General features: G+C 51.4%; 1 long non-coding RNA gene across 1 annotated transcript; it reads left to right on the forward strand.

The window, feature by feature from the left end:
* Positions 1-515: 515 nt before the first annotated feature.
* On the forward strand, positions 516-20,343 carry LOC142023293 (uncharacterized). Its single transcript, XR_012648203.1, has 3 exons — positions 516-772; positions 18,633-18,773; positions 20,289-20,343. It is a non-coding gene; the product is annotated as an uncharacterized LOC142023293 (long non-coding RNA).
* Positions 20,344-21,437: the final 1,094 nt, after the last annotated feature.

Genomic DNA, 21,437 nt, shown 5'->3' on the forward strand with positions numbered 1-21,437 from the left:
ACAAGCTGACAAGTGACCTCCGCCAGCCCGAGTGCGGCTGCCCACCAGGGAGCGTCAGGCGGCTCCACGTGGCAGCCGGCGGGCGCGGCCCCTTGCCGAGGGCTCGCTCAGCTCGCCCACCCCGCCCCGCTCCGCTCCGAGCCGGGCTACCTCAGCACCGGCCTCCGGGGCCGATTGTGACATGGCCGCGGCGCAGCTCGTGGGCCCGCGGCCCCAGCCCAGCGGCGGCCGCCCATGGAGCCGCAGCAGCAGCAGTCGGGGCCGGCGGGCGCCGCCGAGCCCGGGGCGAGCCCGGCCGGCGAGCTCCAGGCCGTGCTGCAGCGGACGCAGGTGCTGCTGCTGGCCGGGGAGACCTGGGAGCCCGGCCACGCCCAGGCCGCGCTCAGCTCCTTCGCCCACGAGGTGCTGCCCGCGGCCGGCCGCGCCGCCAGCCGCCCCGGGCCGAGCGAGGCGCCCGCGGCCGGGCAGCTCATCTTCTTCCTGTGCCGCGCCTCGTCGCTGCGCGGCCGGGCCGAGCGGCTGCGCGCGGTGCTGCGGGGCGTGCGGGAGCAGAGCGGCGCCGCGCCCGGCGCCCTGGTGGGGGTGCTCGTGCAGCCCGCGCCCCACGAGGCGGAGGAGGCGCGGCGCCGCCTGGAGGAGCTGCTGCGCGAGGTCTTCCCGCCGCGCGTCGAGCTGCACACGGCGGTGTTCCGGCCCGGCCGGCCGCAGGGCGCCCTGGAGGTGACGAGAGCGGCCCGCGAGGCGGAGGCGCTGCCGCTGCGGGGAGAGCCAGGTGCGGCGGCGGCGGCGGGCGCGGGCGGGCTCTGCCCGGAGTCGGGGCCCCGCCGTGGTCCCGGCTGCGGAAAACGGGCTGCGCCGAGCGCCCGTGGCCCGGCCGAGGAGGCGGGAAGGGAGCCGGGCTCAGCCACGTGGGGCCAAAGCCTCCGGGGGCCGCAGGAAGCAGGTGTCCCCGCGGCCCTGCCGCCCGTGCGGCGCCCGCGTGCTGCGAGGGGAAGGTGGAGCCTCTCCAGCTGGGCACTTCCCCGGGCCGCCTCCCTTCGGGGGGCCTCTGCACTCACCGGTCAGGTTGATTGGTAGCACCTGGACTGGTGAAGGGGGGGCGCGGCTCTGCCCTGGGATTGCGCCCCCTTTGGGGTGGGCAGCTTCGATGCTTTCAGCCGCAATGCACTGTGGGTACCTATCCCACAGTCCCAGCTGCCCCCTTGCGCTCCGGGTTGGGCAGAGGGAAGAGTATTTCTGTGGCCTTTTTTCACCGGGTACCCACGCAGACACTTCCGAGCCGAGCATGGACCCTGTCCAGCTTCAAACTGCCGTGGCAGCTATTACCATGGGCACCTCATGCTTTGTGCTGCGTTAGGTGCAGAGCCTAAGTAATTGTTAGAGTGATGAAAACTGACAAGGACGCAGACGTATCATGAACGTGAAGCACTGGAGAGGCGGACTCTGGAGATGCTGGCTGCACTCAATGCTTTGTACACAGTACAGTGCCGGTTCTGGTGCTGTAAAACAAGCTCAGACTGCTGGGACCTCATTGTTCTGAAGTATCAGAGGGGTAGTCGTGTTAGTCTGGATCTGTAGCAGCAACGAAGGGTCCTGTGGCACCTTATAGACTAACAGAAAAGTTTAGAGCCTGAGCTTTCGTGAGTTAACTCACGAAAGCTCAGGCTCTAAACTTTTCTGTTAGTCTATAAGGTGCCACAGGACCCTTCGTTATTGTTTTGAAGGTGTGGGATGATCAGAAGTGGCAACAAAATTTTCACATGCATAAGGCCACTTCTGTGGAACTTAGTGAATTGCTTTCTCCTCTCCTAAAGTGCTGCAATACCAAAACAAAACCTAGCCTGACAGTTCAGAAGCGAATGGCAGTAGCTCTGTGGACGCCTGCAAGGCCACACAGCTACTGATCAGTGGGCAATCGATTCGGAGTAGGCAAATCTACAATGGGAGTTGCTGTGATCCCGGTAGCCAAAGCAATCAATGCCACTCTGCTGTGAGAGACAGCGACCCTGGGAAATGTGCAGAACATAGTGGATGGTTTTTGCTGCAGTAGGGCTTTCCAACTGTAGTGGGGTGCTAGATGGAACACACATCACTACCTTGGCACCAGACCACCTTGCCACAGAGTACAAAAACTACAAGGGTATTTCTCCATGGTGTTGCAGGCATTGGTGGATCACAAAAGCCATTTCACCAACACCCATGTGGGATGCCCAGGAAAGGTGCGTGGCACGTGCTTCTTAAGGAACTATAGTCTGTTTAGAAGGCTGCAGAATGGAATTTTCTTCCCAGAACAGAAGATTACCATGGAAGGTGTGGAGATGCCAATAGTGATCCTGGAAGATCCTGCTTCCCCCTTGTTCCCTTTAGCTCAGGAAGCCATCCACAGGAATCCTGGACCGCAGTAAGGAGCAGTTCAACTATAGGCTGAGCAAGTGCACAATGGTAACAGAATGTGCATCGGGCCTTTTAAAAGCCATGTTCAGGAGCCTCTTGACTTGGTTAGACCTCAGCAAAAGCAACATTCCCCTCATGGTGGTAGCCTGTGCTCCATAACTTATGTCAGAGAGAGAGTGAAAATTTAATGCCAGGCTGGAGGGCCGACGCAGATCACCTGGCCACAAACCAGGGCAGTAAGGAGAGAACAGCGAGAACAGTCTGCTGATCAGAGAGACTTTGAAAACCAGCTTTATAAATGATGAGACAGTGACATGACAGGCATGTCTGGGGATCATAAAGAGGGTGCCCCCTGTATGATGTGTGCTGGCCTGTAAATCCTGTAAACCACCTCTCCCTGAACAATGGAAGCCATAGAAACACTGTTTTTGCAAGCTTAATTATTTTTATTCATGGGACAGTAAAGGAGTCCATGATGGTTGTTTTGCAGGTGGGTGAACAAGAGTAAGAGGCATTTTGCAATCTCAGGTGAAGGAATGTTAGCCTTCTACTCTGAGAAGCATCCTAGGAAGTGGAATGCAAGGCTGCTCTTGACCACCCCCCGCCATGTTCTGGGGTGCCGATGGTGGGGAAGCGTTGGGAACACAGCGAGGACATATGGTTCATCGTGAGCTGCAGTGTGCCTCCGGGCTCCTGTACCAGGCATCTCAGGAGCTCTGTGTGCTGACTCATCATCTGCAACATCTCCTCATGGGTCTAGACTTCACATCTCTGAGCAGTCTCTTGGCCTCCTGAACCACCCTCCTGTCTTCCTGGTCTGCCCTCCTCTCCTTCAGCATGGTTCTTCTCCATGCATTTAACTGTGTCCTGCTTGTATTCTAGGGACATACCTTCCCACGTTTGTGTTTTCCTTTGGATCTGTGCCAGCTTAATGACTGCCAGGGCAGGGGGCTGAGCAGTGGTCGGTCAGTGAGCCCACTGTTGAGCGCACTGCAACAAAAGATGAGTGAAGGCCGGACATTAGGGGGGCATATTTGCAGCAGATAAGGATACCGTTGATAAGGGACAGATGTTGACTGAATGTGAGCAGAAGGCTGGTCTGTATGCTGCACTACTCTGTGGTGAAATGATGCCAGATTACTTCCTGGTGGCTTGCTGTGGAAAGCTGTTCTGTCGTGGAGGTTGGAATAAGGCGGGCCTCCCAAAAACCTCAGGAGAAAAATTAAACAAGTCTTTAGTTTACCTGCTAGCAAGCAACCATGGGAACAAACAGGAGGGAGTTTTAAGAGTGGTGCTTTCCAGGTGAAGGAGGAGCAATTCACAGTACTTTGGGGTAAGTGTCTGTTTGTCTGGCGTGTGTGTTTGTGGGTTACTTGCTACTGTGTACTGGGCTTGTGTTTGTTTGTTTGTTTGGAAGACCTCCTGCTGAGGCTGGCAGTTAGGATTTGAAATGTAGAACTCTGCTCATTGGTCGATCTGTAGCTGGGGTGGGGCTACCAATCAGGAAGGCCAGAGCTATAGAAAGCGTTCTCGGAAGTGTCCGCAGGAACTTGTGAACAGGGCAGTTGTAAACAGGAGGAAGATTTGAGAGGGGAGTTGAGAGGGAGCTAGTTCCTTTTGACATTCTTTAAAACTCTCATACTAAAAATTATATCCCAAACTGCTACATTTAAATAATAACTCCATATATAATCTAATTATCCATAGAAAATGCAGGCGGCAGCCCAGCAGCAGAGTGGAGACTATCCTGTTTATTGCATCCAGTGTAACATGTATGTTACCTACCCCACGTTCAGGTGGCGTATGTGTGCATTCAGTGCAAGGAGCTCCTGGCCCTCAGAGACCAACTGTGGGCTTTGGAGGCCAGGGTGGCTGAACTGGAGGAGATGAGGGAAGCAAAGAGGTAAGTTGATAAGGCTTTCCAGAACATTGTGGAATTGTCCCACCTCCAGTCAGACAGCCCCTGTGCTGTTAAGGAGGGTGAAAGGCTCAGGGAAGGAGAGCAGTCAACAGAGGGAAACCATCCCATAGTTACAAGTATCAGAGACACTTGTTAGTCTGATACATGTTAGTCTGTATCTGCAAAAGCGAGAAGTCCTTTTTTCCACCCAGCCCTGAGAGATCTCGGCATAGATGTCTGGCTTCGTAGTTCTGCCAGCATAGCTTCACTCCTCTGCCCCAGCAGTGAGGTCTTGGATTTCCTGCATATTCCATGAAGGAGCTTGTCTGCAGCCCTCAGAATTCATGGTCAGATGTGCTGCTGAGGTGTGTTGCCTGCTCCACTCTCTACACTGGCCAAACAGGAAATGAAATTCAAACACGGCTGTTTCCTGCACCCCTAGAGAGCAGCAGAGCTGAAAGTGGTGGCCAGAGAGGTCAAATTGGGGCACTGTGGGACATCGCCATGCGGCGAAGAATGTTGAATTTCACACATCTTAATCTGCACTACCCTGAAGTTGATCATGGAAGGTCAAATTTGGCATTACTCCTCATGAAAAACAGGTGTACAAAAATCCTCTTTAGCTGCCCTTAAGATCAGCAGAACGACCCCTGTAGTGTGGACTGATTGCTGAGAAAATTGACCTAAGTCACCTAAACTTGACCTAATCTTCTAGTGTAGACCAGGCCTTAGAGACAGAGCATGATGCTGAACCCTGTGCTTAAGCATCAAGTTAGCTGATGTGATGCTGAGTGGTCAGCCTAGATCAGTGGTTCCCAGATTTTTTGGCATCATCTGTTCCCTTTTGATTTTTGAGAAATCCTCATTGCTCCCCCCACTCCGCACACTTCTTTACCATCATCCAACCCTCCTTAAACAAAAAATTAAATTTATAATTTAAAATAAACACAAAAACTTGATGCAACATTTTTATTTAAAAATAAGGACCAGTAGATTTTCTTGGCTCCTTGAGAGTGACTGGTGCAGCCCCAGCTGGCCAGCTGCCTGAGCCCCATGCCAGCCATCAGAGCTGTCCGTGCCAGCCGCCCGCCCACCTGAGATCAAGACTGGCAGAGCCGCCTGCCCAGGCCGTGCACTGCTGGGGCCAGCCACCTGCCCATTCGGGCCATCTGCCCGCTGGCTGCCCAAGCCCTGCGCTGCTGGGACCAGCTGCCTGCCCCAGTCACACGCTGCCAGGGCTGCCCAGCTGCCAGCCCGAGCTGCCCAAGCCCCATGTTGTTGCAGCCTGCCTCCCCCGGCCAGGCCTAGCCGCCCGAGCCCCACGTTGTTGTGGCCTGCCTCCCGCCTGCCAGCCCAAGCTGCCCGAACCCTACGCTGCTGGGGCCAGCTGTCCACCTGCCAGCTTGAGTTGTCTGAGCCCTGTGCTGCTGGGGCTAGCCGCTAGCCCGAGCTACCCAAGCCCCATGCTGCTGGGGCCAGCTGCCTACCTGAGTCCCATCACCTCCTATTGAGGACAATCCCTGAGGCAGTGTGATGGGTGGAAGACAGGGATGTGGCTAGTGGGTCCATGGATCACATGTATCCATTGGCCCATGAAGGGATGCAGTTCCCTGGGTTTTGCTCTTGTCCCATAGTCTGAGATAGGGACCATTAAGCTTCAAAGGTCTGCAGCAGATGTTGGTCCAATAGAATCTATTCCCTTCCTTCGTCTCTCTCTGATCCAGAGTAATATGGCTTAGGAAGGGCCTGTTTATTCAGGCTGTGTCCTTTATGTAGGAATGTCAGCAATGGGAGGTGTTCTGGCTTCACAGCTCCCATTTAGTATTAGTGCAAATGCAATTGGTGGAGCATTTGTTCTTTTTGTCCACGTCATTAATGAAGATGTTAAATCCTCAAGCCTCTTGTGCTGTCAGAAACACCAACTCTTAACTGAACACTGTTCCTTTTCTTATCACTCTTTGTTCCTGGTCTTTCAGGCAGTGTTGTTTGGTTTGATTTCAAGATAGTGATGGAAAGTCTGAGAGAGTGACAATAGATGTTACTGAACTAGCCACCGGAAGCTCAGAGCAAGGTCTTGAGAATGCTGCCAGAAGTTTCATTGCTGGACAAGAGGAAACCCTTGATATTTTTCCAGACTTCACCGAAATAACTGTTCAAGATTACTGTGTAGTTCTGTGCCCAAAGTTCACAATGAAACTGAAAAGTTTTTTCAAATCCTTCTAATTTTGAGTTTTAGATCTTCCCTCAAAACCTTTATAGTGGGATTTACCACTATTTTGACCAACTCTAATTTTGTCAGGCTGTGTCTACACTACAAAACCACTTTGAAGTTGAGCGTTTACACACAAAAAGCTGCCCACCCTTACTTCAAAGTAGGGTCCCAGTATTTTGAAGGGAAGCGTCTTCGAAGGGAAGGGGGCCCTCACAGCAACAGCCCCTATTTCAAAGTAAGAGGCCAGGAAATGGTGCAGGCTGGGGTCGCATGGCCGACAAGCCTTTCTGGGCTTGTAGCCAGCCTCCCTCTTAAAGGGCCCCTCCTAAACCCCCCCGCCCCGCACATGCTCCTGGCTGCCAGGCTGCACACAGCAGCGCAGACAGGGAGAATACGCCAGGCCAGCTGCTCCCCCCGGAGGATCTCCTGATTGCTGTGGCCAGCCTGCTGGCCGTGCTGCTCGCTGTTGTGTTCGAGCAGCACGCCAGGGCCACTTGCATGGGCATCATCCTGCAGGCTCTGGGCTGGGCCCTGATGCCCCTCCCCCGGCCGCCCGTGATCCAGCGCCAATGGGCGTTCGCCACCTGCGTCGAATGGTGACACTGGCTAGTGCTGGGGGACTGGGATGATGAATGGTGGCTGAGGAACTTCCGAATGACCAGATGGATGTTTGAGGACCTCTGCCACTGGCTCACTGCTTCATGGACGTATGTGTGGGGTGACCGGGCAGGGCCCATGACATCCAGGTGTTCTGGAATTCGTGGCTGCCAGATGCAGGAGGGCACCTATGTCCGCGCATGGGAGCTCCGGCTGGAGGACATCACGGTGCGCACCCCCCCGGTATCATGGCTGATGCTGCATGTCCGCTGGACCCGTGGCTCATGTGACCTTATAACAGATGCACTACTCTAGCCAAGACCTCTTCAATGGCTGCCTCAGCCGCGCCGGGGCACCATCGAGTGGGTGTTTGGGAGGCTGTAGGGGAGGTTTCGCAGCCTCCTCACGAGGCTGGACATCAGTCTCCCAAACGTCCCTGTGGTGGTTGCTGCCTGCTGTGCTCTCTACACAATTGTGCAGAGCGGACGGGAGCCCTTCATCCAGGGCTGGGCCACATACCTGGGGACCGGTATGAGCAGCTGCCTGCTGTCCAATTAGGCCCAAAGGGATGGGGTGAGAGTCTGGGAGGCTCTGTGTGTGGCCTTTGCCCAGGGCCTGCACTGACCCTCCCAGCCACCCTCTGCAACACATGGCCCCGGCTCCCCCATCCCTCCCCCTCCCCCACCACGTACACACCCTCCCACCCCCACCGCCCACCGTTCCCACACCATGCACTGGGGACTTGGAGTTGGGGTGGGAACATCAACGTTTACTGGCTCCGGGTAATAAACAGTTTTTGAAAGAACACCAACAGAGCAACTCAAGCTATTTACATGGGGGACAAGATGTATGGAGTGGTGAGGAGGGGCCGGGATGAGGGGGTCGAACTTGGAGGAGGGGCTGGGGTGGGGAAGGGCTCAGTCACCCACGGGCATGGAGGGCCAGGAGCCATGGTGGCCACAGCTGCCTCTACTGCCCTGGGTATGGGGCCCCCTGCAGGGCTGGGACGGGGCTCGGACCACAAAGAGGTAGGGGTGGGGTGGGGGTGCTGTGGGAGACACTGGGGCCATGACTGGTGCTCCCGCCCCAGCCAGCAACCAACGGCCCAGTTCAGGGAGGGTGGCCGGGGACAGGTCCGCTGGGAGTTGGGCGGCTGCAGGGTCGGGGGCGGTGGCTGCGTGCTGGGCTGGTGGGGTGGGGATTGGGTGAGGCGGGTGGCCACGGCCTGGGCCAGGGTGTCCAGGCTACCTCCTCATCCAGCGCCATCTCCGCATGGCCCGGCCACGGCCACGGCCACGGCCGCATGGGGATATGGCCCAGGGTGATGGAACGGCCTCTTGGCTCCCTGTGGCTGCGACCCAGTCGGATGGGCTACAGCGGCTCCCAGATGGTGGACCTGTGGAGACAGAAGGGGATGGGGGATGGCCTCTGAGTTCTGTGTCCTGATCGTGGGGGCTGGGGCCCCTGCTCCACTGGCCCCCACCCCAGGCCCCTGCTGTCTGATGGCCTGGAGGCCCTGTGGGAGCCTGGGTGCCAAGAGGTCCCTGCCAGGTTTGGTGCCCCACCCCCGCCTTCCCCCGGTGTGTGGATTGCAGGGCTGTTCCCAGGCTCTCTGACATACCAGGCGACCTGTACCTACTGGCTGCTTCCTCCAGGAGCTTGGGCAATGGTCGGGTGGAGAGGGCCTGGCTGGTCATCCTGGAGGGAGGGCAATGCTGGTGGTCCCGTCACTGGACCCCTTGTCATTGTCCTCAGCCTTGGTGGCTCGCTCCCTGTGCACGGGGCTGGTGGTGCCAGAGGGCCCTCCTCGTCCTTGGTGTCTGTCGGGCAGCGGTGTCCACCAGCTGGCATAGGGCAGACACCTCCCTTGGCCCCAGGAGCTGATGCAGCTGCCCATAGTGGGGGTAGTGGGCTGGCCGTGCCCCCGGCCGGCTTGCTGCGTCCTGGGGTCTGCAGTGCACCTGCCACGTCTCTTTCACTTTGGTGCAGACACTGTCGCTGGGGCGGCCCTGGCCGGCCTGTGAAAGGCGTTGGCGTTCCACTGCCCAATGGCGGTGTGCCGCAGGACCTCTTCTTCCCACCACAGAGCGATGCGGTCCTGCAGCTCCCCCTTGCTCCGTGAGGGGCCCCTCTTAGCATGTGCCTTGCCCGGGCTCTGCGAGCCTCCGAGCTGTTGTCAGGAGCCTCCGGGTGCGGGTGTTGGCTGGTGCGTCGAGCAGGGGCAGCCCAGTGGGGAGCTTGTGCTGACACTGCTTGCGGCACGCTCTCGGCTTCCTGCCTGGGGACGCTGGGGAGATGCTTTCCATCAGGTGGCTGGCAGGGACCATAGAGCCCTGCCTGGGCTGGCCGGAGAGTCTCCATGCTCCGGAGGTGGGGGCCGCCGCCATGGCCGACCCCTGACTTCAAAGTAGTGAATGCAGTGGAGCAGGGACTTTGAAGTTAGCGGCTTTTACTTCGAAGTTAACTTTGAAGTAAGGGAAGGCGTGTGTGGGCGCTCTGCACTCTACTTTGAAGTCGCCCCTTACGAAGTAAGATCCTAGTGTAGCCACAGCCACAGGGTGGGATTGCGACTGTCGGACAATCACAGAGTTGGCTTTAGTTAATTTGCACACAGTTTAAAGGGATATCAAAGCTAGTTGGAAAAATATTGGTAGCAGAAGAATTTAGATTCCTTTGTTGACAATATACAGTAAATCCTCAAATTACATGGGGGTTGCGTTTCTGCAACCCCGTTTAACTTGAATTTTTGTGCAAGTCGAGGAGAAACAGGAACCAGGCTGCAGCCTGGTTCTTGGCTCCCCTGGGCTTGCAGGAGCCAGGACACTGTTCAGTCCACCAGGGCTGGTCAGTTTCATGGCTCCCAGAGTAGTGGGAGAGGAGAACCAGGGGCAGCCTGGTTCCCCTCTCCCTGCCCCTTGCTTGACCCAGGAAACTGACCAGCTCCTGTCAGGGTCATGAGTTGCAGTAACCCGAGAGTTGCGCTTATCTCGAGGGTTTGCTGTAGCCATGACGCTGGGCTTTCTTTTATCTAGTTGCCAGTGGCTTTTTAACCATATGTGCTTTGTGTTCTGTCATATGTAACTGTGTTTGCTAGTTGCTGGTGTATTTGTATTACAACTGAGTGCTGAAACATCTGCTGAATAGATGTATGATGCTTTACAATATAAAGGGCTGTGTCCCAGCTTCAGGCCACGGAGGGGGACTGTGCCCCAGGGTGCAGTGAGACAAGGTGGTGTATTGTGACATAGCAGGAAAGTGTAATTTATGATTCCTTCAGTATTAGGCAAGCAGAGGGCAGGAGAGTTCATGCTAGCAGGACATGGGTAATGATGGGGAAGTGTCAGAGAAGCCCCCTGCTGCTGCCAGTTGCTATGGGGAGCAGATCCTGAAGGATTTCCAGATTCTTATAGAGAAGGTTGGAGGGAAGCCAGAAGTGCTGCTGGTTGGAGAGTCTCAAGAGGCAAAGGACACCCGGGCTCTGATGGCGGCTTTTGTCGAGGAATTGTTCCCGGATACCTGCAAACCAGCGATCAGCCCAGCAATGACTGTGACCCAGACACATGCAGAGGTTAAGCCTGGCGCTAACAACAATCAATCCCAGCTCATCTTCTTTCTGTGCCGAGCTTCCTCCCTGAGGGGCAAGCAGGCTGAGATCCAGAAGATCTTGAAGGAGGTGAAGAAGTTTAGCCACAGAGCTCCAGCTGCCATTGTGGGAGTCATTGTGCATCCAAAGAAGGAAGAGGAGGCAGAAGCCCGGAAGCTGATGGAGAGCTTGCTCCAGGGTGCCTTCCCTAAGCAACCACGTAAACGGGACAACCAGGGTGGCAAGCAGGGTCAGCCACAGGAGCTGGAGGAGGTGCAGGTGGAGGTGGAAGTCTTCATTCCAGGCCAGCAGAGGGGGAAACTGGCCATCATGAGAGCTGCCTGCCGAGCTTCTGAGGCCCTGCTGCAGCGCACCTCTGTAGGTGTGAAGCAGGATGGTATGGACGGAGGAGGGGAAAGCGGGGGAGGCAGGGCATGGAGGAGGAGAGCACATAGTATAACGTGGTGAGACGTTGGATGGCAGGATGAGGAAGCCGGCCACTTGGGACCTCTGGCTGCTGCCATTTTATTGTTGTTGATGGTTATTTTTGTAGACTCAGGATTACGTAATCATAGAATGTTAGAACTGGAAGGAACCTCAAGGGGTTGAGTCCAGTCCTCTCTGCTCATGGCAGGACTGAGCACCATCTAGACCTTCCCTGACAGATGCTTGTTTAATATGTTCTTAAAAATCTCCAGAGACGGAGATTCTACAGCCTCCCTAAGCAAATTATTTCAGTGCTTAACCACCCTGGCAGTTTGGAAATTTTTCCTAATATCCAACCTAAACTTCCTTAGTTGCAATTGGAGCCCATTGCTGCTTGTGCTATCGTAAGAGGCTAAGGAGACAAATTTATTTCCCTCTGCCTTGTAACAATCTTTCAGATACTTGAAAACTGCTATCATACCCCCTCCGTCTTCTCTTTTCCAGACTAAACAAACCCAGTTCTTTCAATTGTCCCTCATAGCTCATATTTTCTAGACCTTTAATCATTTTTGTGACTCTTCTCTAAATCTTTCCTGAAATGTGGTGCCCAGAACTGGATGTGATACTCCAGTTGAAGCCCAATCAGTGCAGACTGGAGTAGAAGAATTTTTGAAGAACATGGAGATATACATATGTCATAGAGCTTGAAGAGACCTTGAGAGATCATTGAGTCCTGTCGCTGCCCTCACAGCAGGCGCTCTCACCAATCCTGGCAGGTTTTTTTTTTTTTTTAAATTTGACCTGACCCAGACCCTTGAAAGGCCCCCTCAAGGGCTGAGATCACAACCCTGGGTTTACAAGGCCAATGCACTAACCACTGAGCCGTCCCTCCCCACAACTTACTAATTACTTCTCATGTCTTGCTTACAACAGTCCTGTGAATACATCCCAGAATGACGCTTGCTTTTTTTGCAAGTGTCACAGTGTTGATTCCTATTTAGACGGGAATGAGGGTGGAGGTGAGGACTCTCTCTCTGAATAAGTACAGGGTTTCTTTAACTCTTTTCTATAGCTGATTAATGTGTGGGGTAGGCGTTCCCAGCATGTCATTCCAATCTCTTTGGGTCTTGGTCCGCAAAGCACTCAGCATGCTTTTGGCTGCCATGTAAATAATAATGACCCTGCCATGCCCTGTAAATGCTGCGTATGCACTGCAGCACTTTGTTAGTAATCTCCCAACACCCTAATTACCATGCCCCCCTCAAAGCTAGGGGCTAGGCTAGATGCAGCTTATCTGTCTGGTAGTTCTGTTCTTCCATTTTAGCTAGTTTTCTGTTGCCAATGTTAGCTTTACTGGACCTAGGATTTTGCTAGGATTGCTCTGGAGCTTTTTTGAAAAATTGCCATTGTATTAGTTAGTCTTCAGTTATCTGGTAAAGAAGCTGAGTTAAGCAGTAGATTATATAACACAGTGAATAATTTTACAGTTTCATTTATGAGCTGTGTAGTAACTCTTGTGTGATACCGTCTGGTTTGGTGACTTATTACTGTTTGTTATCAGATTGTTCCAAACTCTCCTTGATTGGTAAAGGTTAAACATCTCTTCCCTGGCACCCTGGGGACTTGACAGGTGCCGGATGACGGGAGGTCGGTGTTGTCAAGCACATTACCAACACGTCCACTGCTTATTGGGCGCTTAGAAGACATTTAGGTGTAAATTACAGCTAAATAACAGCACGGAACACTGAGAGCCAGGACCATTGGCTGTAAACAAACTTTATGGGACCACGGGAGACTTGGCCACGCCCATAAGTGGTTGTCGGGCTAGCTACAATCATGCTGGATTGCGGAGTTTGCCAGACAAGAGAGTTCTGGATTAGAGAGGTTAAACCTGTACCTTAATCTGGGCCTGTTCCTCATATTTGTCACCTAAAAATAATGTCTATGGGGATCCCTTCCACATCCTGTGCAGTGAAGACCTATGCAAAAAATTCATTTAGCTTCTCTCCAATGGCCTCTCTTTCTTGAATGCTTCTCTAGCACTTGGATCTTCCGGTTGCCCAGATGTTTTTCTCGTAGGCTTCCTGTTTCTGATGTCCTTTATTTATTTATTCATTCATTTACTGCTGTTAGTGTTTATGTCTCTAGCTGGTTACTCTTAGATTTTCTTTGGGCCTGCCTTACACTTCACTTTTTAGAGATTATGTCCCTTTCTATTTTCCTCACGAGGACCTGATTTCCAATTTTTAAGGGCTACCTGTCTTTTCCTGCTGTTTAGCCGTGTTACTGCTTTTTTTCCCCCCCTTTGGGAGTATATGTTGAGTTTAAACCTCTATTACAGTATTTTAAAATGGTCTCTGTGCAGTTTGCTGGCTTTTCACCCTTGTGACTGTATCTTTTAATTTCTGCTTAACTGGCTTCCTCATTTTTGTGCAGTTCCCCTTTCTGAAGTTAAATGCTACTGTGGAAGGTTTCTACGGCATTCCCTTGCAACCCTCTGTGATTGTAAATTTAATTATGTTATGGTCCTGATTACTGAGTTGTTCAGCTATAGAATGAAGTCAAGGTTATTTTTTCCCTTTCAGACTCCAAATTAGCTGCTCCAATAAACAGTCATTGTTGTATCTAGAAATTTTATCTCTGCATCGGTTCCTACAATGACAGTCAAAATGAGGATCATTGAAATCTCCCATTATTATTGTGTTTTCTACCTTGGAGGGACGTTCAGGGATCAAGATGGGGGAGAGGGACTGTTCCAGGGTGTTCTCTCTTCTTCCAAAGGAGACTTGCCCACCAGCTCATGTCTGTCTATGACCCATTGACCTGCCTGTAATAGCAGTTCTCCAATACACTAAGAACAACATGGACGGGCATTCGAACGCTAACTGCTGAACAAATCTGTAGTAGTGTCAAGCTGTATGGTCTTAAGTACAGACGTGAAAGCACAGAACCATCCCTGCCAATACATAAAATATGCAGCCGTGTAGGGCACCACAAGAGATGAGGCACCAAATTGTCACAAATTTTGTGATGTGCTAAGCAGCTGCATGTGTGGCAGTGCTGGCTCTGGTGGCCGGCTCCATGCCCTGGCTTGTGAGCTGTGCCAGGAGGGCCATCCCTTGGAGTTTGTGGGGCCTGGGACAATACCTGCACTCCACTCCTTCCCCTAACTCTTGTTCTGCCCCTCCCTGCCTCTATTTCTTGCCTTCCCCTAAGCCCCTTTGCCCTGAGCGACATGAACCAGGGGCTTAGTGGGGACACTAGTGTCAGCAGCCTGGGGTAGGCACACCGCCCAGGAGTATGGTTTGGGCCCCCCCCCCCCACTTACCTGTGCTGGGAAGCAGAACAACACAGCCCTACCTACTCTGCTCCACCAGCTACTTTGTTCTGCTTCCCGCCACCCGCGAGTGCTCGGTGAGGTTCTAGTCCTTTCGCCAAGCAATGTGACTGGGAGAGCAGAGTGGGCTGGGGCCCTGTTGCTCTGGTTCCTGCTGCTGCTGGTGAGTGTAGGGATGGGTCTGACCCCTAATTCCTCTTTTCACTGTTCCTCCGGCCCCGCCCCCCATTGTTGCTCCCACACACCTTGAGTGCAGCTCCTCCCCAGGTGCTCAAGCTGTGGAGGGCACCAGAACTGGTAGCGATGGCCCTGTCTAAAAGCTACTTTGTGCCAGGCTACTCCTGTCCCAGAAGCATTTATTAGCGACATGCACGTGTAAAATGCCCTGTCCTCTTTCTCTGCTAGAAGCTGGCCCAGTGCAGGTGGGACGAGCTTTTATTTTAAGCATGTGGAGGACCAGGCATATTGTGATGACACTCTAGAACCTCTTTAATCTGGTAACCCTGGTGTGCTGGATTAAAGAATTTGCCAGGCCAGGGAGAGTGCTGAGGGGTCTGGGCATGAGGTGGATGGAGGTTGGGGATTTACCTGCTGCCCCACTCCCAGGAACACACATGACTGCACCTCCCACTGCTCAAGTCTCAGGAGAAGCCCATTGCTGCACTGCCATTCCCCCAGCTGGGGCAGGGTCGGGGGGAAGGGACGCAGCTCTCATAGCCGCTTCCTCCTCCCACTGCCAGGGTCTGTGCCACAGGTGTTCCTGGATTAGGGACACCCAAAGTATGGAGGTTCAAGTGAATATCTGGAAGCTGCCACGTCCTTCTGTGTCCCTGAGGAAGGACAAAGAAATCAATGGCATTCCTCAAGAGGCCAGTGTGAGTGAAGTTCACTTTGAAAGCTGTGGTCGTGCCAAGGGATTGACATTGGAGCTGGTTTGATTCCTGTGAAAACTGGAATTGACATTAGGAAGGAGCTCCAAGACCACATGCTACTTAGACTGGATAGAAAATTCAGTAGGAAAAGAGGCAGATGATGGCAGACTTCCTTCAGGCTCAGGGATTAAATGTGCTCCAAGAAGGCCACCTTCCACACAGCAGGGTAAAGTTATGGCAGCTGTTAGCAGGATTTCAGATGGGGAGGTGAAAACTAATGAAGCTCTGTGTTGTTTCCAAGAAGGGACGGGAGAGCCAACCGTAGGCCTGAGAAAAGACAGAGATGCGGGTAGCGGGGAGAGAGAATTTCTGGATGATCCCACTTACAGATCCTCTGAGGTACCCAAATGTGGCCACCTGCATGCTGAAAGAACCGGAGATAAATACTTATCATATCCAGTTTGAAGAAGACAGACAGGCACTTAAGAGCTCTTGCTGTAACTTTCCTCTCCCTGAACCTCAGGTGGAGAATCCCTGCTGTAGTAGGCATAGTGGTGCCTGCTTTCCGGGAGACCCATGCCTGAGGAGCAGTTTGAAAGGGTGGCTGGCTGGCTGAGCTGTTTGAGGTTTGGACAGGAGATGGCGTATCACATTCAGAAGTCCTGGAAACTCAAAACCCTTGATTGGACACGCCAGACCAAACTGGAGCAGAGTTAGAATCATAGAATCCTCGGGCTGGAAGGGGCCTTAGGAGGTCATCTAGTCCAGTCCCCCTGCCTAAAGCAGGATCAACCCCAACTAAACCATCTCAGCCAGGACTTTATCAAGCTGGGACTTAAAAACCTCTGGGAATGGAGATTCCACCACCTCTCAGTAACGCGTTCCAGTGCTTCGCCACCCTCCTGGGGAAATAGTTTTTCCTAATATCCAACCTACACCGCTCCCTCTGTAACTTCAGACCATTGCTCCTTGTTCTGCCGTCTGTCACTACTGAGAACAGCCTCTCTCCATCCTCTTCAGAGCTCCCATTCGGGAAGTTGAAGGCTGCTATCAAATCCTAACTCTTCTCTTCTGCAGACTAAATAAGCACAAGTCCCTCAGGCTCTCCTCATAGGTCATGTGCTCCAGCCCCCTAAACATTTTCATAGACCTCCACTGAACCCGCTCCAATGCGTTTGCATCTTTTCTATATGGGGGGGCCCAGAATTGGATGCAATACTCCAGATGTGGCCTCACCAGTGCCGAGTAGAGGGGAGTAATAACTTCTCTAGATCTGCTGGAAATGCTTCTCCTAATGCACCATAATATGCCATTAGCCTTCTTGGCTTCAAGGGCGCAGTGTTGCTCACTTCCAGCCTGTTGTCCACTGTAATCCCCAGGTACTTTTCTGCTGCACTCCTGCTGAGCCAGTCGGCACCCAGACTGTAACAACGCTTGGGATTCTTCCCTCCCGAGTGCAGGACTCTGCACTTGTCTTTGTTGAACTGCATCAGATTTCTTTTGGCCCAGTCCTCCAATTTATGTCGGTCACCGTGGACCCCGTCCCTGCTCTCCAACACATCTATCTGCCCCCCTAGCTTGGTGTCATCTTCAAATTTGTTGACGGTGTGATATCTTGTAGCAGTATCTTGTGAGACTCCCTCTGCCCTGCCTTTCTTAGAACTTGGTTGCAGGGAGATATCGAAGGGGCATTTAAGACACGTGGGGAAAGATGCTTTGGATTTGTGTGCCCAGGCCTGGTGGGTTGAGGGTAACAGTTGTGGATTTACACGCTGTCTGTGAGTTTGTGAGGAGGTCGATGTACTGGAGGAGTCCATGCTGGCAAAGGATAAGGCTGAACATCTGGAGGCTGAGTGACTCCTCACCAGGGACTTGCTTAGCTAGCTGGCCTTTGGATTGGGGTCATGAAAAGAGTCCCTCCAGTCTGCGAAGTGCGTTTCGCCCACACAAAGGATTTTGTAGCTTCTTTTCAGAGAGGTTTGTGCCTTGGTCCTGTGGCCAGTTGAGATCCAGCACTACAGCTGGATTCTGATCTTGCCAAGATGTGTTCACCTTAAATTTAAGGTGCCTTTTGTCTTGATGGTTTCTGACAGTTGTACCTGCCAGAGAGGCTTGAGCTGTAGGTTGTGCATGGAAAACCCCATTCTAGATGAGCCCCTAAGGATCTTAAGCCATCACTGGATAACATTTCAGCATACTTATGCAGTTGGGTGCCTGGAGGAAAGAACAGCTCCACTGCTGTGCGGTTGGGAGAGTGCCAAGTTTCTAGCAGAATTGCAGTAGGGAAACAGCCTCTTCCACCATCAGTCACCACTGCTTATCTGCTCATAGGAGAGCAAACCTGGAAACTGAAACGGGTGTGGAATTTGGCTGTCTGGATTTTTGGTGGAGTTCCACGGCTCTGGCTCTGCACTGGGCACTTTATTCTTCATTTGTGGAGTTTGAGGGAATTAAGAACCTCGATAATAATTTGAAAACATGGAGTTCTACAGCATCTGAATTTGGCACCTAGACTCCTTATACAATGAGACGGGATTGTTAGACAGCCATATGCCCCAGCCCTCTCAGGGAGCACCTACAATCCATGCTGTAGTGAGCTACCTATCTCTGCTTGTGATCCACAACCGGGAACCCCTCCCTTGAGGTCACAGGCTCAGGGAAGCCAGTTGATTTATGTGAAAATTAGTCACCTGCCTGACTCCCCCACAAAATGACTGGAAAAGGAAGATGCAAGAGGCGATGGCTCTTATTGCTTTTAGCCCAGTGTTGAGAGCACTCACCTGGGACATGGGAGACCTGGGCCTGGTTCCCTCTGTGCTTGCTACAGAAAAAGGACTTGAACAGGGGCTTCCCACCTCCTAGGAAAGTGAGATAACTACTGAACTTTTGGATGTGCTGATATAGGGCTCCCAGAATCTCTATTATTGAAGCCTCTTCCTCTGGCCAGCTTTTGAGAGGGGCATAATCCGGTAAGTGGTCTCTGAGCATGCTTGTCAGATTGGTCCTCACAGGTGAGTTAGACGCTCCTACACCTGTCTTCTGCCCGGACATGGGTTGCTGTGGCGCATCAGGTGGGAGATAGGTACCGGGACACTAAGAGGGAGATAGCAGTGTTCATGACTAGAGGCAGGAATTTAGGTGCCCAGGGAACTTGTACTGCAGAAATATAGAGAACGAGTGGTTTTAGAATCCTACTGGGTTAAAGTGACAGCTGAGTTGGGACTTTGTGAATTCTGTGGCACCTAAAAACTGCAATTTAGGCTCCTAAGTATATAACTTTTTACAATTATTCATAACGTTTTCTTTGACAGAAGATGCTGTTTGGATTTCACGAACCACCCTCTTCAAACTGCTGGGTGTGCTCTGTGTGGCGTGTGCTGGTATTATTGGAAGCCAATACATGAACACTAGTACCTGAGATCAGGTTCCATCAGGCCTGCTCCCTGCCAGAGGTGCGTGTACTTTGAATCTACTCTGCACAGTTACTTTTGGTCATTAGCAAAAGAATCCATCCGCAACAATTGGCGAATATATTTGTCTAACGTAGCCTGTGTGCCAGATGGAAGCTGGTTAAGTCATTTCACACTCTATTTTTAAGTAAGTTGTGCTTAACAGTTTGGCATCCGTAGGTAATTACACTTGTTGCATTGCTGTGGGGAATCAGGTGAACATCAGTCATGCTCAGGGACCTCTTACATGTCAACGTCACAGGACACTGCCCCAATTCAGGGTCCATTTGTGATGGTAATAATTGATATATCTCTGGCCAGGGCCTGTTGTCTGTGGCTCTCCAAGCTGTTCATAACAGCACTGTGGGGTGAGCTACATACAGCTTTCTTCCAGTGAGATAGAGGATGTCTCTTCCTGTTCTAAGACCATTGGCTTGATTTTTCAGCCCCTCTTCAATCTCTTTTGGACCACCCAAGTGGTACAGCATAGCTGAATGTGGCTCTGTGAATTCCCTCAACATAGGATAAACATTGTATACACCAAATACCCCGGCAATCTACCCTGTTGGAAGGGGACGCCCAAGGTGGAGTGTATCGGCACTAGACTGATTAGCAGCTGGCTCAAGGCATACGAGGACCCTATATTGCTAGAGTGCATAACGACCAGCTGGTCTAAAATAGAGCAGGACTAAAGCTGTTCTTGCTTATGCTTATAGGGTGGACCAGGTATCATGAGATTCACTGAGGTGCTGTTTGGTCCCTCCTTCACCTGTGCTATGGATATCTTAGTACAAGAGAAACTCTGTGATTATATTCTGAGTGGGAGTGTCTTAAATCTGCATAATCACCAATGTTCCCTCTTTTTCCCATCCATGTGCAGAATAAATTGTATGTGCACTGAGGCATGTGTGGATGTGTGCCACAAGCAGAAACACATGCTGCCGGCCGCAAGTGCTCTGGTGATCAGCTGGGTGGCATCTGAATCTCTCCTGGGTGGTCACCAATGCACACCGCTTACAGGGAACGTTGTTCATCGCCCCTCATGTACTACACCCCCATGACTTGTATAAGCAGACATGTGTTGTGCTCCCTCCACTGCAGCTACTACAACAGACAGCTATTCCTGGAGCTGAGCTGAAATTCTCAAGGATTCTGTATTAAGTTTTGGGAAGCAGAAAGATGTAAAACATTCACTCCTGCTTCTGAAAGTCAAGAGAAACAACTTTTATACTCAAGCTACTGAGTTTTCCATACTGTGGAGAGGAAACAAATTATAACCAAATAAAACTTATCAAAGTCTGTTTTCTCTTCAAGCAAAACATATGTATTAGCATTAGTCACTAGGCAGCTAAAACACTTGTGACCTTTGTGGGTTGTTTTTGTTAATAGTGTAATCTGCATAGATGTTACTCAGGCCACGGACAACTATCTGTTGTAGCATTATAAGCATGTTACTTTTTAGAATACGTTTCTGCTCTCTCCTAACCTGATGTTTTATGTATTTTTATTTTTTTCCAGATCCTTTGTCCACCTGGACCTCATATGTCATCCAAAATAAAAAAAAACTTCAGCACTTGTTTCTGATTTGTGTTTGTTATAATGCAAAGCGCCATAATTAAGGTTGTTGCAACCAGTTCATGTTATAAAGTCCAATGTTAAGCCACCAAAAGTTTTGACTAGAAATTCGATTTGATATGAAAGTTATCATATTTGCTTGGAAGGCAAAGGAAAATTTCTGCCCAGTTTGAAGAAGTTTTTGAGTTACAGATTTAAAAAAAAAAAACACCTCAAGAGAATGCCGTGTCTAACAGTTTCATTGGGTCCCTCTTGCTCTAAAAAAGACTTGTTATCCTTCAAATTTTCAGAGTTAAATCTCTTGGAAAATGCATGCCTTGCTTATGTTGGGAGAAAATAGACTGTAGTTAAACAAACTTTGTTGGGAGCCAGTTCTTATCCTGTTCTTAGCAGCATGATGTGTTGGGTTTTATGTTTTGTTTTGTTTCATTTATTGACTGCCAAAGGAAAAGGACCAGATGCCATAGTGTGTGTGTGTGTGTGTGTGTGTGTAAATTGAACTCCATTGGTAGAATGCAGTTTAGAAAGGACATAAAGTCTGTTCAGTATCTGAGAGCTTAGCATGGCTTTCTTTTACTTTATGTTTGGACAAAGACTCTGTCTACACTGCTACTTTCAGCGCTAACGCTTTAGTTGTTTGGGGGAGTGAAAAACACATCGTGAGTGCACAGAAAAGAGTAAGTATAGCAAGAGACCACCCTGGCTTAAGCAGGAGATCTTTAATGATCTAAAAATCCAAAGAAGTCCTATAAAAAGTTGAAACAAGGTCAAATTACAAAGGAAGAATATAAACAATTAAGCACAAGTATGTGGCGGTGAAATTGCAAAGGCACAAAATGAATTCAATCTAGCTAGAGACATACAGAGAAACAAGAAAACATTCTACAAATATATTAGAAACAAGGGGAAGGCCAAGGACTGGGTTGGTCCATTACTCAATGAATAGGGAAAAACAATAATGGAAAAAGTGGAAATGACAGAGGTACTTGCCAATGTCATTGTTTCAGTTTTCACTAAGAAGGTTGGTGGTGATTGGATGCCTACATCTGTGAATGATAAAGAAAGGTGGTAGGTTCAGAAGTTAAAATAGGA

Source organism: Carettochelys insculpta, chromosome 19 (genome assembly GCF_033958435.1).
Source record: "Carettochelys insculpta isolate YL-2023 chromosome 19, ASM3395843v1, whole genome shotgun sequence".
NCBI lineage: Eukaryota > Metazoa > Chordata > Testudines > Carettochelyidae > Carettochelys > Carettochelys insculpta.